At 45.9% G+C, this 19,389-nt stretch overlaps 1 long non-coding RNA gene across 1 annotated transcript; it reads left to right on the top strand.

Moving 5' to 3' along the window:
- Positions 1–4,462: 4,462 nt before the first annotated feature.
- Positions 4,463–14,036, top strand: LOC146203919 (uncharacterized). The gene is made up of 3 exons (XR_014702537.1): positions 4,463–5,921; positions 9,014–9,087; positions 13,985–14,036. It is a non-coding gene; the product is annotated as an uncharacterized LOC146203919 (long non-coding RNA).
- Positions 14,037–19,389: the final 5,353 nt, after the last annotated feature.

Raw genomic sequence — 19,389 nt, 5'->3', positions numbered from 1 at the left:
GACACATGTGCATCTCCTACATATCAGATGCGCATCTCAGTCAGGAACCAACCCTGTTCTACGTCCAGAGCGATCCACTCTGCAAGTGAACGAGCATGAACCCTCCAGGAGACTCATTTGTGCCGGGCGGTGTCCTTGCCGTTGCAAACGGTCGGACGAAGACGGCGATTATCAAGCTTCCTAACAAAGTGCATCTGATTGCGCACACCAAAGGAACAAAATCCGAATGCTTTGGTGTGGACGGAGGCGAGCCTTTAAGGTAAAAAAAAAAAAAAAAATACTGTGCGTCGTGCAAGAGTGTCAAGTGCATCATTTGCTCCGAGCGGCAAAAACACAGATACTACAGGTATCTATGCATCTAAAGGAAATATGCATTTTGAAATGCACCTACTGAAGTTTGCACCCAGCCTGTAACGCAGCAGTGGTAGCTGCAATGAGGATTTCTTCGGTGCGTGATTGCTTTAGTTGTGCCGGGGCCTGAAGGTGATGTATTTTGTCGTTTCTTTTCTTAATGTGCGAAAGGGCTAGGTAGCTTAGATATCACAGGCGGCTGTGTGCGCAAGGCCGTAATATTTAGCATGTTTTATCGTGACTGCCACCTGACTAACAAGAAAAAAATGCGGCGTTTTAATGCACTGCCGTTCGCGAGCCTCATGACCAGATCAACTGCTCGGCTCGCGAACGGCGGTGCATCGCAACAGACGGCCAATTTTTTTTTCCTTTTGGTCAGGCGGCAGTCGTGATAAAACATGCTAAATATTACGGTGTGGCGTACACAGCCACCTGTGATATCTGCGCTACCCGGCCCCTTGTCATCAGACGCGCCGAACAAATGCTCATTGCGGCTATGACTGCTGGGTTACAGGCTTGGTGCAAACTCCGTTAGATACTTTTCATCATGCACATTTCCTTTAGATGCATACATACCTGTAACGAAATGTTTTTCCACAGTCGAGCGTACGCAGTCGGTTGCTAAGGTCGGCCATTCACATCTTGACGCTTGGTGGCCCTAATTCAAGCTTCATGTCGTTGGTCGCGGCTCGCTGAAGGAAACCTGAAAAACGGTGTCTTGCAATTCGGCACGCTTAGAGATTGGCAACCGTTCGCGGCAGGTGTGGTTTGCATTGTTTTGCCAAGCCTGTGGCGGTCACCGTGCCGCCCGGCGCCGCCAGCCCCTGTGCACTGGCGACGCCGTTGACGCCGTCCAATGTGTTTCCGTCGTTCGCTGCTACGACTTCGCTCATGCGCATAAAATTCGCGCAAAAGGCGGATTGGGCAGAGTTAGTTTTTCTTCAGGAGTGCATGTCATATATTCTGCATTCTTCAGTGCACCCTTCAGTTGAGTGCCATGCTTTCAGCTTTTGTCACTAGATGGTGCCACACTGTTTTGAACTCCTTAGATGAAGTGCTGATTGAGCCCACTAAAACTTTCATTGAAGAGGTGTTGTACAGATTTTAAACAGAAGTGGGTTCCTCTTACACTGAAAACGTCTGACAGGTTAAATTTACAATATTTGTTTTTTCTAGTGTTTTGTCTACCACCAGCATCAGGCTACATAAAAGCATGCTTATTCACGGATAAATTGAATTCTGGGCAAAATTATGTGCAGCATTTTTTATAAAACCACTCTGCAGTTTACAACAGACGTTCCATTGTGCCGATTTGAGGCCTAAATTTCAGTGTTCTGTCCTTACAAACCAGAAAAGCCAAACTTTCAGTGCCTCAGCAAAATATTCACTTGTTGTGATATATAAGTTTTCACAAAAATATGGTGGATGTATGTTTGATGGACGATAGTCTGCGTGCATTGGTAATAAAATTCATTCTTGGCTGTTCATGTGTGTGAGTAAAGTGCATTGTGTTGACTTAAAAAAAAAAAAGTCACCTTCCGTTCTCTTACAGCTGGTAATTGGGGAAGAAGAGCACGAAGTGGTTCAGCGTGTATTGGTAATAAAATTCATTCTTGGCTGTTGGTGTGTGTGAGTAAAGTGCATTGTGTGGACTTAAAAAAAAAAGAAAATCACCTTCCGTTCTCTTACAGCTGGTAATTGGGGAAGAAGAACTGGGAGCGGTTCAAGGATGTCAAGTATCCAACAGTATGTTGACGACATGGGCCCTCCTAAAAGTGCGTAGTGTTTAGAGAAGCCTGTTTCTATTTAAAAGCATTGGAATGATTTGCTTGACAATCTATTTGTTTTACCCCCATTTCTGCTCGTTTTTTAATGGTGTTTGTGTGTGTGCGTAGTAAGTAGGAGGCGTCGTGCTCTGGAGTGTGTGGGCTCTCTTAGTAGATGTTGTAGAAGAAGCAGGGCGAACACCAGGACGCCTCTCACTGCATTTAATCCCAGCTATTCCCACGACTCTCAATCTTCTAACATGGCGCTCAGTCTCTACCTCGCGCGCTCCGAGTCCCTCAAGATCACTTCTTCCTCCTCATCCTTCTGCTTGCCGATTCCTATGCGAATCTGCAACACGCTCTGCACCCTGAGATGAGAGGTATCTCGAAGACCACCAACACTGCAGAACAAGGTTGATCCATAAGAGGCGTGCAGCACAGACTCAAATCACTCCATAGCCTACATTCTGTCCAAGTTCTTTCGAGCGTTCTTCTAAACTACATATAGGAGTATGTACTGCTCAACCACCTGGGTAGGTTTCCTGTAGCCGTTGGCATGCCTTGCTTCCGGAACTCTGCAACGACGTCCAGGGGTTCAGGTTCTGTTAACTGCGACCAGAGCACCACCCCTGCTGGTATCATCTTTGACACCACTTGCTTGTGTCCAGGTGATTTCATTGCACAGCTCGAAGTTCTAGACACACATCCTTGAAGTCAACACTGACAATACTCGTGCACAAACACTAGCACAACGCAGCATAACACGTTGATGCAACCCTCGGTTTCCACCATGCTCTTTTCCTGCGCACTGGCCTTCTCTTCCAGAGTCTGTGAAACAGCGGTAGCCAATTTTTCAGGCTGTTCGAAGGTTCGTTGACTTTTTATTTTTGTTGTGTGGTTATTTTTTAGGGCACAGCTAGCTCATTGGCGCCCGTTCCTGGGTTTTGCGTGTCTGTCGGCGTCAGCCGCATTGGCCTCGTAACCCAGCTCCGCTCCCTTTTCAGCCCCCCAGTTCGAGCCGGCGCTTTGGCAATCGGAGCGTCGATAGAACACGTGCGCAGCAACCGGAGAATACGAGGAAAGGAGGGGGGGTCGCTGCCTGGGCGGCGAAGAGATAGCGGCGACTGATTGATGCCGCTGACGTCGCTAGCGAGTCAAGACAACGTGACTGCGTAGAGAGAGAGAGGGTGGTTCTTGTTGGGGATGATGAAAGAGGGGTTCGGCACATTCATCTGTTTCCTCAGAGACGAGGGATCACGCCGCCGTAACTGTGTAGACTGTGTTGAACGCTGTCGCCGCCATGCAGAAAAAGGAGGAGGGGGTTGCCCCCTGTTCTTGCGTGGTGGCGAGGGTGCTCTCCGCTTGCCGAGACGTCGGCTGGCTATCAGCGGATCACGGTGCCTGCATCCCATTCTCTCTCGCTTCACTCGCTAGCGGCGTCAGCGCCCTCTATCTGTACAACGGGCCCATGCGCTGCCTCCCGCAACCTCCCGATAACTCAATTGCTCTCTTCGATTTTCTGACCGTAAAGCTTCTTTTATGACTGCATAAATTGTTAGTGGAGTGTTTTTTGAAGGAATGCACGTGAAAAATAAAAAAAAGGTTGCCTGTAATTGTACATTTGCGTCTTGCTCGAAATCTTTCCCTCAATCTTTTGAAAAGGTGAAACAGCTGATGAGCTGCTCTCAAATTTCGCATTAATAAGTAATGTAATCGTGGGCAGTTTTTTTCATTGTTTTTGCAGGTTATGAACAAATAATTTCATTTATCTTTTGAACTAATTGGCCAGTTTGAAAAATGGTGACATATTTGAAATTGGTGCAAGAAACAATCAGGATATTGTCGCAGGAACACGTGCGCAGGCTTTTTATTTTTGTTGTGTGGTTATTTTTTAGAGCACAGCTCTTTGGCGCCCGTTGCTGGGTTTTGCGTGTCTGTCGGCGTCAGCCGCGTTGGCCTCGTAACCCAGCTCTGCTCCCTTTTCAGCCGCCTAGTTCGAGCCGGCGCTTTGGCAACCGGAGCGTAGCAGGAACACGTGCGCAGCAACCAAAGAATACGAGGAAAGAAGTGGGGGTCGCTGCAAAACCCAACGCGATTCGATAGCTCCTCACTGCATGCCCGCACTGACCAAGAGCCTCCCAGTCGCTAACGTCTCCATCTTGCTTCCCCTGCAGCTGCGTTGGTGGTCTTCGAGATACCTCTCATCTCAGGGTGCAGAGCGTGTTGCAGATTCATATAGGAATCGGCAAGCAGAAGGATGAGGAGGAAGAAGTGATCTTGAGGGACTCGGAGCTCGCGAGGTAGAGACTGAGCGCCATGTTGGTGAAAATTTGGTGAAAATTTAAGAAAAATAGCTTTAAAAGTCAGTCCCCCCTTAACAAGCTAACTGGAGAGGGATAGCATCAGGCAACATTGTGTCAGCCCATTTTTTAGCATAAAACAAAGTACAGTGTCACTCAGGGAATTTTACAAATGCACTCAGGGAATTTGTAAACAGCAGTTTGGTAGACACCCTGCAATTGCAGAGGATGCAGGTAAGCCGATAACAAATTTTTCTGAAACGAGTAAAAAAGTTTTAGCTTTGTTCTCATTTTCAAGCTCTTTAAGTAAAGCCACCATTGCTTTGCATTTAATCTATGGATTGAAGCCCTGCATTCCACCTTTTAATGTTCTTGGCCTATTGCAGTCATGTATAGAGCAGCACGTATAGAAGCATATGTTCTGGCCCAAGTCATAACAGGAATAGGACAATGAGCAACAAGCAACAAATGCTTAATGGGAAAGAATAAAGGCTTGGTTTGGTTCAGAGGGTTTAACGTACCAAAGTGACAGAATCTGAGGGACGGGACAGTGCAGTGCTCATGATTTCCTCCCCATGCGTTTTACGTGCTCAGACATCAAAATATGCATAGGTGCCTTGGGTTTCGCCTCCATCGAGAAGCGGTGGCCGCTAGCGGGATTCGATCATGCATACTTGGGTAAAGCAGGCGAAGGCTCTTATTTCAAGGCCATCAAAGAGAGTTTCTAAAGTATAATGTTTTCAATACTTAATATTGCTACCTGTCGTTTACTCTCTGATAGATCTAGATTTCATATATATGTGACGTTATATATCAGCATTGCCTCAGTAGTGAATTGTTTTCGATAGGAAGGTCTGGATGCATTCTGAAGAAATCAAGGCAGATACAATTATGCGTCTTGCCAGTGTTCAAGTCGATTTTCATTTGATGTTTAGATTTAGTGTTTGCTGCAATAATATGGTATTTGTTTGGATGAAAAGCAGTTTCCTTATATGTGCCACATATGTTCAATAAATTTGTGTTGACCTCTAAACAGGGTAAGTAACTTCACTCTATGGTGATAAGCAATCGTTGGCCATGCTGGCTCCGTCGCCGGTGTAATGCGAAAGTTCAGTGCGTCGATAAGATAAGAAACCTATAACTATAACCTATAACATATAAGAAAACTGCCTTTCATCCGCATGATATGTTCAGTAAATTTGTGTTAACCTCCTACACATGAGCTGCACAAAAGGCAGCAAACAACCATTTCTGCTTATTCATGACACGTAGACTCTTCTGGCACTAGAATTAAACTGGACGGTAGATGTGGATTGTTTTGATGGCGGGTCAAATGTATGAGCTCTTTGTAATAATTTGCAAAACATAAACAATATAACCGGATACTTTTCCTTGCTGTATAGCATTCGCGGAGCCCCTGCCGGCTGCACCTGGATGTGTTTCAAATAAAAACGACATGTCAAAGAAGCAGAGGCAGCAGATATACAGCACCATGAGATGCAAGGTAAGTGAAGTTGTTTACATGATGCACACTTTGACGTTTTTGCCGGCTACCCCATGTATCCTCCGTGTGCACTTCTGTGGTAACAGAAACTGAAGAACAGCTCATGGAGCTCATACATCTAATGCAGTTCTTAGTAGCCGGTACTGTTTCACTACTTTTTTACACATCATATGAGCATCAGGCTGCTTGCTTTCACCTCTCACTTTTACAAAACCACGTAACAGCCCATAGTAGTCTGTGGTGCCAGCTCATCACGCCTCCCGCCACACTTTCCATCAGCTATTCAAATTCGTGGAAGGAAATTTGTGTCACGTAAACTAAGAATTTTTCACAACTAAGACCTTTCATGTGCTTGTTTCAAAATTAACCTGAGAACATACTACATTTGTTGTATACCGTGCTTCTCTAGATAGGCACAGCATTTTTCCTCTGCCGCCGGTGCGGTGGCGTTCTTCCGACAATACAGTGGCAGCTTCTATAGCCCGAGCACAAAACGCTCAACATTCCACCATCCTCACAAGGCCTTATCGTGAGCTGTGTGCCTTAATGTATAGAACTTTACGTTTGAAACGACTTGCCAGTTCTGCAAGTCTTAAATTCACTGGGTTAATGCCAGCTAAATGTTTTTAATGCACCTTATTTACATTTTGCCTAACCGTGCGAAATTTTTTTTTTTTTTTCCACAAAAAAATTTCTGTTGCACCTTTCTTTTGTGTGTGTGTGTATGCTTGTGCAACACTTGTAGTGCTTGATGGAGGGATTTAGGGGGTTTGACTTCTGTGCCCAAGGATGCAGGATGAATTCCCGGCCACGGCGGCTGTTTTTTGATGGAGGCAAAAAGCAAGGCACCCATGTGCTGTGCTATGTCGGTGCATGTTAAAGATCCCCATGGGGTTGAAATTTCCGGAGTCCTCCTCTTTGGCATTGCTCATGTTTTTTTGGGGGACGGTAAAGGGACTGAACACTGCCCAAAATATGTCTTGATATTATTGTAGGATTGAGAAGGCCCTGCATCATGGTACACATCAAGCACTACAATATGAAAGAAACAAGGCCTTACGATTTTAAGGCAAAAGCCTTTAAAGGGCTCATGACAGCTACAACAGCATAAAATGATTATTGCATTTCACTCCTCACACATTATATTACAAATCCTCGGAATTTGAGCTCATTCCGTGCAGTAGATAGTTTTAAAGTTAATTTTGATTATTAATATCGGAATCTGCTTTCTGGTCTGGCAACCATTGGCGGCTGACGTCACGTCAACATTTACGTCCCCATGTCGTCTGCTATTAGCGGTGCCGGCTTCGCTCTTGCATGCACGTTGTAGATGGTGGTCATTGAGTTTTTTTTTTCTTCAGCGAAAATATTTTGTTGACATATCCTCTTTTCATTGTGGAGCCTTCATTATAATACGCAACCTTAGAGATTCTTGGACTTGTTTTGGGTTTCTTCTAGTGATTGCTGAGGAGGCTGAAATCGATGACTCATGCATATAATTAAGGTATGCAATCAAAAGCGTATTTTTCTTACGTTATGAGAGGTAGCTTTTTTTAGCAACAAGCACTCCCGCATATAAAAAGGCACTTGTCCAATGTTTCCTTCGGCCGTACATGTGCATGTGCCATGAAAATGGGGAGGGGATAGCATTGTGTTCCTGATAGTTGAGCTATTGCCGTCGCTCCTTGGGTCCAAAAACTGAAAGTCAATATAAAACGAGTATACCTCGACGCGAGAGCATGCGTTACATAATTAGAGGAGCAGCCAAATCTTTTGAACGAATCGCTACCTCGTGACTTGCTGATATATGCACGTGTTAGACTGAATTATTTTCGGCTGTAAAGCATTTCTGCAAAACTATGTTCAGTCTGGCCACGGCCAGCTCACAAAAGTATGTGCTGCCGCTTCAGTCCTGTCATGGCAAAACCCAACGCGATTCGATAGCTCCTCACTGCATGCCCGCACCGACCAAGAGCCTCCCAGTCGCTACCGTCTCCTTCTTGCTTCCCCCGCAGCTGCGCCCGTGATTGCGACAGACTCCCAAGCCTCACCTTCCGTTTTTCTTGTGCTTCTCCAGCAAATCACTCTTGAATGTTTCAACATAAGCATACACCATTTAGTATTTAGTGTGTGAACCCTAAACTCAACAGGAATGCGCTGATTTGCAGAATACGACTGCGCCCCCAGCTTGTTGTTTATAGCTTTTGAATTGACTGGATGTATGCTCCTCGTTCGCACGGCATAAAATGTGAGCTGAGCTAGCAATACCAAAACTATCCACTTGTTTTCGCAACAGTTGCACCTTGATTTGTTCACAAGCTGCAACTGCGCTGCAAGAACCGTTAATGCTACGTCCCCTGCCTGCGCCGAGTATACACACAAGTGGCACTGACAGCTGCCAGCTGCGCTCGCTATAGACAGGGTCACATATATCGGCACTTCCCGCTCTATGTGCAGTCGTGGATTTATGGTCGCTACGGCCAGATCTACACTCGATGGCCACATACAACCGCTAAAGCTTGTGAATGCGCACTCCGTAATTGCCAAAACTCTAGACCCGTTGTGCATACTCGCGCTAGGCCTACTCGTCGCTAAATGAGCTGGCAGTTCGTGCCGATTAACATTTCTAGCCAAGGTCATTACTGATGACAAGGGGGAACACACTTCTCCTAGGAGAGAATGCAATTGTAGACATTTCATGTGTTTTTAGTTGCTTAGAAGAAACATCTTTCCTGAACAAGCTATGATATCTTAACACTTCATTCCTTCTAATAAAAAAAAAAAAAGAGCATATTATACCTCGAGCTTGGCGCATGATAGCCTGAGTTGCTTATGCACCATAAAACACAACACAACAAACAAAAAACAGAAGATGTAGCTTCTTGTTTTCATTTTTCTAACTCTGCAAGCTACAGACAAGCGCAGCATCAGGCTGTTCACTCGAGTATTGGGTGTCAAATTCTCGCTCGGCCTCCGATCCGACCAAAACAGATCGGATGACCGGCCGGAAATTAGTTAGAGCACGAGCAGTTTGCGTATTCAGAGGTGCACTCTTAAATTACATTGTCTACTGCTTCCCACCTTTCACTCAGACTAAAAGACCTGCACCTTAAGAAAAACTCTCGTCTTGGAAAGAGCCTGAACATGCTGCTCTACTGTATACAGGGTAAGTAACTTCACACTACGGTGATAAGTAACCGTTGGCCTTGCTGGAGTCGTCGCCGGTATAATGCAAAAGTTCAGTGCGTCGATAAGATAAGGAACCTATAACTGTGCCGCCCACTGACTGTGACCGTGCCTTATGCTGAAGAGAACATGCCTTCACTATATCGCTTTTGTGTGGTAACCTCGTCACCAAGCACTTCTGAATGAGGGACAACCGCTGTGTCAATCGTCCTAAGAAAACAAAGAGATATCCTTTGATATTGCAGACGACGCTCTGCCGGGTATCCTCCGTGACGTCGCATGAGCATTTCGAAATGGCGGTTGCTCTTAGTGGGAGGAGCTTCCCAATTTTGATTTCTATCGTGGTTTTGTATAATATGAGCCGCACGCTAGGCACTAAAACTTTGCGAGTAGAATCACGGACCTGTATAATATTCACAGAAGTATAAAACGGCAATACATCGAACAGGCCTGTCATCGCCCCTTTAAAGGCTCATGCTCGCAGCTATGCTAGTGTGTGTCCGTAATGCTTTCTTTAAGTTGGAAATAATAAAGATCAGACAAAAAGAATGCTTGCATCAGATAGAGGAGTAAAACATTGACCTAGAAGACAAGTTTGATGACTCTACATTGATTAGTTAATTAATTATAGTCAAAATTGCATCAAAATAGCGTGGACACCAATCGCATCCACCGAAGTTGTCTCCGGTCATGTATAATAACTGGAACTGATGTCACCAGGTAGCAGGCGATTCATGCATATACATGTTTAATCTCATTATTGTGAACATCACATTAACGAATGTTTTAATAATCCCCAGCAGATTTTCGATATTTTCAATGCGTGGTGTCCCTTCTTCATCTCTGTCCTGTGTTTGGCGCTATAAAAATGGATCATTGAAAACACCAACTCGCCCAACAACTGCTTTTACTAAGGTAAAACCATTTCAGAATTATGAATTTCAAAATAACGATTATTTCAGAATAATGTGCGTATCTTATTTTTTCTTCTGTTATCTAGGAACATCAGTCTTACAAAATCGTCTTAAGCGCATCAGCTCGCAACTCGTGCGTGAAACAAACTGCCGTTTCTGTGTATGGTCCGAGGGCTGTAGCTGTCATCATCAGCACATCTAGTGCCAGCTCCTAGTGCCCCCACAAAGCTGAGGTTTATAATGCAGTAGCCAGCAGGCCTAGCTGCCTGCCTTTTTTCTTTCTGCGTTGCGTGTCGTTTGCCTATGGTTGGTTGCGCAGCGGGGTAGTCCCGCCCTCTTTTTTGTGTGTGTTGCGGATGATTTTATTGCGAAGTTCGTATGAGATGTGACTATGACTGCAGCCGGCGAAATGCCAGGAAGATAGGAACGCAGCTTTCACTGCAAGAAATTGACGGAGATAAAAAGCGAATCGGCCCCCTCCAGACAGCTAGCATTGCCCCATCGAATGCCGCGATCATATTGAAAGATTGAGACAAGATTTTCAAACTCCAGAGCACTGAAGATGAGGTTATATCGAACATTGGCGTTCTTTTTTTCTTTTCTTTTTTTCACATGGACAAAGTTTGTACTTTCATCGCTCGGTGCAAGCACGCATCCAGTGTGGTGTTGCGGAAAGTAGGTGTATGTACTATAGTAATAGAATGTAGTGCGTGGTAGTTTGCTGCACTCGGCAGAAGAAAAGCAATTGATTTCTTTAAATAAATCAGCATTGAAGTTAGTACAACAGTTTCATTTGAGGCTTTGCTTTCCTACAATTGTGCCTTCTGCCGAGGTATGTCATTTTTTTACCTAGGTTCGACTGCTGGCTTATAGCATATTTTTCACTACAACATTTCAAAATGAACAACTCTTTGCGGTTTCGCAGTCTTTGTTATATCGAGATTTGACTGTACGAAGTTGGTCCTGCCAAGCATCTGTGCTGCGCCTTTCATTTGGTGCTTTCTCTAACGCCGCACCACACAGCGTACAGACGCATTACAGCAGGCACCAGTGGCAATTCAAATTAGTTTGCATGAATACTTTGAAAATCGCATAAAAAAAAAACAACTGTCGTGACATGATATTGAGAAACATTGTTACGCCGCACCACACAGCATACAGAAGCAGACACAGTACAGCAGGCACCAGCGGCATTTCAAATTAGTTGCATGAATACTTTGAAAATCGCATAAAGACAAACAACTGAGGTGACATCATATTGAGAACACTGTTACATCACTGTAGTACCTCACGTGATCACATTCGGGAAAATATCGGTTATTTTCAAAATCCGCCTTTTGCGGGACGATATGGTGCCATCATGCGGGAGTGGGCGAGAACCACATTGGACGGCAGTGTAGCAGACGACGCGAAAGTGCACCATACGAAAAGGCCACGCCAACGCAGGTAGAAAGTGAAAGCTCCCCCCTTTTTTGGCCTCTGGGCAGAAAGTAGAGAGTGATTGAAGTATATCATGTTCACGCAGTATGGGGGAGTGTACAGCATTTTCAGAATCCACTCCTGATGCACGCATATACTATCTTCGTATTGTAAAAGCGTGTAGCGCGGGCCGTGTTCGACATGACAGAATGAGACGCTCTCAGCGTGCAGGTTTTTGACAGACAAGAAAGCGCGGAGGCAGAGAGACAGAGAGAGGGATCTCAAAGGTCAAAGCAGCCAGGGCTTTGTTGATGCTGCAGAGCTAGGTGGAATCATCTCCTGTGACTTTGAGCCCCGCATATGCGTAAGCTGTCTTGAGTTACCGAGCACAATGCGGTCACCGCGGCGCCGGCGTGCTGCAATGGGCGTCGCTTCCTCCTCGCGTCATCTACAATCGTGCAGCTATTATCCTGGTCGGAATGCACCCCTGCAGGAAACGAACGGCATTTTTCTGGCTAAGGATGATTCAGCGCTCTAGCCGGTTTTTTGCCCTCAGGTGTCGGAACGGATGTGGTCGCAGTGGTGAAAAGGTTCTCAGTGCGATCCACAACCTTTCTGCCTCCGGCGCGATTTCTGCGGTATCAACGACTTGGTCACACATGTGCATCTCAGTCAGGAACCAACCCTGTTCTACGTCCAGAGCGATCCACTCTGCAAGTGAACGAGCATGAACCCTCCAGGAGACTCATTTTTGCCGGGCGGTGTCCTTGCCGTTGCAAACGGTCGGACGAAGACGGCGATTATCAAGCTTCCTAACAAAGTGCATCTGATTGCGTACACCAAAGGAACAAAATCCGAATGCTTTGGTGCGGACAGAGGCGAGCCTTTAAGGTAAAAAAAAAAAAATAATACTGTGCGTCGTGCAAGAGTGTCAAGTGCATCATTTGCTCCGAGCGGCAAAAACACAGATACTACAGGTATCTATGCATCTAAAGGAAATATGCATTTTGAAATGTACCTACTGAAGTTTGCACCCAGCCTGTAACGCTGCAGTGGTAGCTGCAATGAGGATTTCTTCGCTGCGTGATTGCTTTCGTTGTGCCGGGGCCTGAAGGTGATGTATTTTGTCGTTTCTTTTCTTAATGTGCGAAAGGGCTAGGTAGCTTAGATATCACAGGCGTCTGTGTGCGCAAGGCCGTAATATTTAGCATGTTTTATCGTGACTGCCACCTGACTAACAAGAAAAAAATGCGGCGTTTTACTGCACTGCCGTTCGCGAGCCTCATGACCAGATCAACTGCTCGGCTCGCGAACGGCGGTGCATCACAACAGACGGCCAATTTTTTTTTCCTTTTGTTCAGGCGGCAGTCGTGATAAAACATGCTAAGTATTACGGTGTGGCGTACACAGCCACCTGTGATATCTGCGCTACCCGGCCCCTCGTCATCAGACGCGCCGAACAAATGCTCATTGCGGCTATGACTGCTGGGTTACAGGCTTGGTGCAAACTCCGTTAGATACTTTTCATCATGCACATTTCCTTTAGATGCATACATACCTGTAACGAAATGTTTTTCCACAGTCGAGCGTACACAGTCGGTTGCTAAGGTCGGCCATTCACATCTTGACGCTTGGTGGCCCTAATTCAAGCTTCATGTCGTTGGTCGCGGCTCGCTGAAGGAAACCTGAAAAACCGTGTCTTGCATCTCGGCACGCTTAGAGAGTGGCAACCGTACGCGGCAGGTGTGGTTTGCATTGTTTTGCCAAGCCTGTGGCGGTCACCGTGCCGCCCGGCGCCGCCAGCCCCTGTGCACTGGCGACGCCGTTGACGCCGTCCAATGTGTTTCCGTCGTTCGCTGCTACGACTTCGCTCATGCGCATAAAATTCGCGCAAAAGGCGGATTGGGCAGAGTTAGTTTTTCTTCAGGAGTGCATGTCATATATTCTGCATTCTTCAGTGCACCCTTCAGTTGAGTGCCATGCTTTCAGCTTTTGTCACTAGATGGTGCCACAGTGTTTTGAACTCCTTAGATGAAGTGCTGATTGAGCCCACTAAAACTTTCATTGAAGAGGTGTTGTACAGATTTTAAACAGAAGTGGGTTCCTCTTACACTGAAAACGTCCAACTACTGTCTGACGGGTTAAATTTACAATATTTGTTTTTTCTAGTGTTTTGTCTACCACCAGCATCAGGCTACATAAAAGCATGCTTATTCACGGATAAATTGAATTCTGGGCAAAATTATGTGCAGCATTTTTTATAAAACCACTCTGCAGTTTACAACAGACGTTCCATTGTGCCGATTTGAGGCCTAAATTTCAGCGTTCTGTCCTTACAAACCAGAAAAGCCAAACTTTCAGTGCCTCAGCAAAATATTCACTTGTTGTGATATATAAGTTTTCACAAAAATATGGTGGATGTATGTTTGATGGACGATAGCCTGCGTGCATTGGTAATAAAATTCATTCTTGGCTGTTCGTGTGAGTGAGTAAAGTGCATTGTGTTGACTTAAAAAAAAAAAGTCACCTTCCGTTCTCTTACAGCTGGTAATTGGGGAAGAAGAACACGAAGTGGTTCAGCGTGTATTGGTAATAAAATTCATTCTTGGCTGTTGGTGTGTGTGAGTAAAGTGCATTGTGTGGACTTAAAAAAAAAAATCACCTTCCGTTCTCTTACAGCTGGTAATTGGGGAAGAAGAACTGGGAGCGGTTCAAGGATGTCAAGTATCCAACAGTATGTTGACGACATGGGCCCTCCTAAAAGTGCGTAGTGTTTAGAGAAGCCTGTTTCTATTTAAAGGCATTGGAATGATTTGCTTGACAATCTATTTTTTTTACCCCCATTTCTGCTCGTTTTTTAATGGTGTTTGTGTGTGTGCGTAGTAAGTAGGAGGCGTCGTGCTCTGGAGTGTGTGGGCTCTCTTAGTAGATGTAGAAGAAGCAGGGCGAACACCAGGACGCCTCTCACTGCATTTAATCCGAGCTATTTCCTCGACTCTCAATCTTCCAACATGGCGCTCAGTCTCTACCTCGCGCGCTCCGAGTCCCTCAAGATCACTTCTTCCTCCTCATCCTTCTGCTTGCCGATTCCTATGCGAATCTGCAACACGCTCTGCACCCTGAGATAAGAGGTATCTCGAAGACCACCAACACTGCAGAACAAGGTTGATCCATAAGAGGCGTGCAGCACAGACTCAAATCACTCCGTAGCACCATCCCTGCATCAGCTCGCAACTCGTGCTTGAAACAAACTGCCGTTTCTGTGTATGGTCCGAGGGCTGTAGCTGTCATCATCAGCAAATCTAGTGCCAGCTCCTAGTGCCCCCGCAAAGCTGAGGTTTATAATGCAGTAGCCAGCAGGCCTAGCTGCCTGCCCTTTTTCTTTCTGCGTTGCGTGCAGTTTGCCTATGGTCGGTTGCGCAGCGAGGTAGTCCCGCCCTCTTTTTTGTGTGTGTCGCGGATGATTTTATTGCGAAGTTCGTATGAGATGTGACTATGACTGCAGCCGGCGAAATGTCAGGAAGGTAGGAACGCAGCTTTCACTGCAAGAAATTGACGGAGAGAAAAAGAGAATCGGCCCCTGCAGACAGCTAGCATTGCCCCATCGCATGCCGCGATCATATTGAAAGATTGAGACAAGATTTTCAAAATTCTGAGCACTGAAGATGAGGTTATATCGAACATTTGCGTTTTTTTTTTCTTTTCTTTTTTTCACATGGACAAAGTTTGTACTTTCATCGCTAGGTGCAAGCACGCATCCAGTGAGGTGTTGCGGAAAGTAGGTGTATGTACTATAGTAATAGAATGTAGTGCGTGGTAGTTTGCGGCACTCGGCAGAAGAAAAGCAATTGATTTCTTTAAATAAATCAGCATTGAAGTTAGTACAACAGTTTCATTTGAGGCTTTGCTTTCCTACAATTGTGCCTACTGCCAAGGTATGCCATTTTTTTACCTAGGTTTGACTGCTGGCTTTTATAGCATATTTTTCATTACAACATTTCAATTCTTTGCGGTTTTGCAGTGTTTGTTATATCGAGATTTGGCTGTACGAAGTTGGTCCTGCCAAGCATCTGTGCTGCACCTTTCATTTGGCGCTTTCTCTAACGCCGCACCCCACAACATACAGAAGCAGACGCAGTACAGCAGGCACCAGTGGCATTTCAAATTAGTTGCATGAATACTTTGAAAATTGCATAAAGACAAACAACTGAGGTGACATCATATTGAGAACACTGTTACATCACTGTAGTACCTCACGTGATCACATTCGGGAAAATATCAGTTATTTTCAAAATCCGCCTTTTGCGGGACGATATGGTGCCATCATGGGGGAGTGGGCGAGAAACAAATTGGACGGCAGTGTAGCAGACGACGCGAAAGTGCACCAAACGAAAAGGCCACGCCAACGCAGGTAGAAAGTGAAACTCCCCCCTTTTTTGGCCTCGGGGCAGAAAGTAGAGAGTGATTGAAGTATATCATGTTCACGCAGTATGGGGGAATGTACAGCATTTTCACAATCCACTCATCAGTTCAGTTCAGGCGTTCAGTCGTGTCCGACTCTTCGTGACCCTATGGACCATGTCACGCCACGCTTTCCGGTCTCTCACTATCTTCTTAACATCACATAGCTTCATCTGCAATGCCTCGAGAATGCCATCTAACCATCGCGTTCGCTGCCTACCCCTTCTCCGGCGACCCTCAACCTTTCCCAACATCAAATCTTTCTCCAGCGACTCCTCTCTTCTCATCAGATGACCAAAGTAGCTGAGCTTTAACTTTAGAATTTGTCCCTCCAATGAGCAGTCAGGGTTTATGGTCGACAATATCGACTGATTTGATCTTCTGGCAGCCCAAGGAACTCGAGTCTTCGCCAGCACCACAATTCAAACGCGTCAATTCTTCGGCGGTCAGCCTTTTTCACAGTCCAACTCTCGCATCCATACATCACAACTGGAAAGACCATAGCACGGGTTATACGGATCTTGGTTGGCAGACTAATGTCTCTGCTCTTTACTAGGCGGTCAAGGCTAACCATTGCTCTCTTTCCCAGAAGCAGGCGTCTCCTAATTTCATGGCTGCAGTCTCCTTCCGAGGTAATCTTGGCGCCCAAGAACAGAAAATCTGTCACAGCTTCCACTTCTTGTCCATTGATGCTCCAGGACTTGATAGGGCAAGACGCCATGATCTTCGTCTTTTTAATGTTCAGTTTAAGCCCAAACTTCTCACTCTCTTCTTGTACGCGCATCAGAAGTTTCTTGAGTTCCACTTCACTTTCTGCCTTTAAAGTGGTATCGTCCGCATATCTAAGGTTGTTGATACGTTTTCCAGCAATCTTCACTCCAGCTGAAGACTCGTCCAGACCGACCTTTCTCATGATGCACTCTGCATATAGGTTAAATAGGCGGGGCGACAGTATGCAGCCTTGCCTCACCCCTTTCTCAATCGGAAACCAATCAGTAAGACCATGCCCAGTTCTGACTGTGGCCTCTTGCCCTTCATAAAGGTTCCTGAGGAGACAGATGAGGTGAATTGGAACTCCCATCTCTTGGAGAGCTTGCCACAATCAATAAAGCAGAAGTAAATCGGTTTCTGGAACTCTTGCTTTTTCCATGATCCAGCGAAGGTTGGCAATTTGGTCTCTAGTTCCTCTGCCCTTGCGAAACGCAGCTTGCACGTCCGGAAGCTCCCGATCCACATACTGCTGCAGCCTACCTTGGAGGATTTTTAACATCACCTTGCTAGCATGCGAAATAAGCGCGATCGTGCGGTAGTTGGAACAATCTTTGGCACTGCCTTTCTTTGGAATGGGGATGTAAACTGACCTCCTCCAATCCTGTGGCCACTGCAGGGTTGTCCAAATCTTTTGACATAATGTATGCAGTGTGTTAACAGCGTCGTGGTTGAGGTTTTGAAGCAACTCAGCTGGAATACCATCAATTCCGCTAGCTTTGTTCTTGGCAAGGCTGGCTAAGGCCCGTTCAACTTCACTCTTCAGGATGCCCGGCTCGAGATCAGTAATCACAACCGGCTTATGTTGGGTTTGCACATCCGGATCTTTCTTGTACAGTTCTTCTGTGTATTCCTGCCACCTCTTCTTCATCTCTGAGGCTTCAGTGAGGTCCTTGCCTCGTTTGTCCTTTATCACGCCCAGCTTAGCACAGAAGCTTCCTTTGATATCTTTGATTGTCTTATACAGAGCTCTTGTGTTCCTTAATTGGCTGTTGTCCTCAACTGCTTGACACTGTATATTCAGGAAGGCATTCTTATCTCTCCTTGCTATTTTCTGAAAATCCGCATTGAGAACCTTGTATCTTTCTCTTTCCCCCATACCTTTTGCCATCCTCCTTTCCTCAGCTATTTGCAAAGCCTCTTCAGATAACCAGTTTGCTTTTTTGCATTTCTTTTGCTTTGGAACTACCTTAGTAGCAACTTCTTGTATTATATCACGAACATCAGTCCACATCTCTTCGGGCTCTTTTAGGGTTAGATCTAATTCTTGAAATCGATTCCTCACTTCCACAGCATATTCTAATGGAATCTGATCCAGATCATACCTGAAAGGCCTTCTAGTTTTCTGCGTTTTCCTCAATCGAAGCTTAATTTTGGCAACAAGAAGCTGATGATCGGTGCCACAATCGGCCCCAGGCCTTGTTTTTACTGCTTGTATAGCGCTTCTCCATCTCTGCCGGCAAATAATATAATCGATCTGATTCCTGTACAGACCGTCCGGTGAAATCCATGTGTACAGGCGCCTCTTGTGCTGTTGAAAATGAGTATTCGCTATGGTCAGGTTGTTTTCTTGACAGAACTCTACTAGCCTCTGCCCAGCTTCATTTGGCTCACCAAGACCGAACTTGCCTGTAATTCCGGATATTTCTTCACTCCCGACCTTAGCATTCCAGTCTCCTATGAGAAAAACGACGTCTGATGATGGGGTGCGGTCTAAAAGGCATTGTAGGTCCGCATAAAATCTCTCAACGTCAGCTTCTTCAGCGCTTCTTCAGCAGCAGTGGTCGGTGCATAGACTTGGATAACTGTTATGTTGAAAGGGTGACCTTGGATCCGAAGTGAAATCATTCGGTCGTTTTTGGGGTTGTACCCTAGCACTGCTTGCCCATTCTTCTGTTTACTATGAGAGCGACCCCATTCCTTCTCTTGGATTCGTGCCCACAATAAAAGACATAATGGTCGCCGGAGTTAAATTCTCCCATTCCGGTCCACTTGAGTTCGCTGATACCTAAGATATCAATGTTCAATCTGTCCATTTCTCGCTTGACGATATCCAGTTTACCTTGCGTCATAGATCTTACATTCCATGTTGCTATGTGATATATCTCCTTGCAACATCGGACTTTCCGGTCGCTTCCCGACACATCCACAACTGAGCATCCTTTTGGCTTTAGGCCAGCCGCTTCATTCGTCCTGGAGCTACTAGGAATCGCCCTTTGTTCATCCCCAGTAACATGTGGGACGCCTTCCAACCTGGGGGGCTCATCTTCCGGCGCCATATCGATAATGGTATTGTGACTGGCCATAGGGTTTTCTTGGCAGGAAATACTGGAGTGGGTTGCCATTACCTTCTCCAGTGAATCACATTTTGTCAGAACTCTCTGCCGTGACCTGTCTTCTTGGGTGGCCCTACACAGCAGAGCTCACGACTTCATCGAGTTTCGCAAGCCCCTCCGCCACGACAAGGCAGTGATCCATGAATCCACTCATAATGCACGCATATACTATCTTCGTATTGTAAAAGCGTGTAGCGCGGGCCGTGTTCGACGTGACAGAATGGGACGCTCTCAGCGTGCAGGTTTTCGACAGACAGGAGAGCGCGGAGGCAGAGAGACAGAGAGAGGGATTTCAAAGGCCAAAGCAGCCAGGGCTTTGTTGATGCTGCAGAGCTAGGTGGAATCGTCTCCTGTGACTTTGGCATGGTGCAATGGGCGTCGCTT

This window comes from Amblyomma maculatum, chromosome 1, assembly GCF_055883805.1.
Source record: "Amblyomma maculatum isolate TAMU_Amacu chromosome 1, ASM5588380v1, whole genome shotgun sequence".
Classification (NCBI taxonomy): domain Eukaryota; kingdom Metazoa; phylum Arthropoda; class Arachnida; order Ixodida; family Ixodidae; genus Amblyomma; species Amblyomma maculatum.
This window is presented reverse-complemented; position numbering and strand designations above follow the sequence as displayed.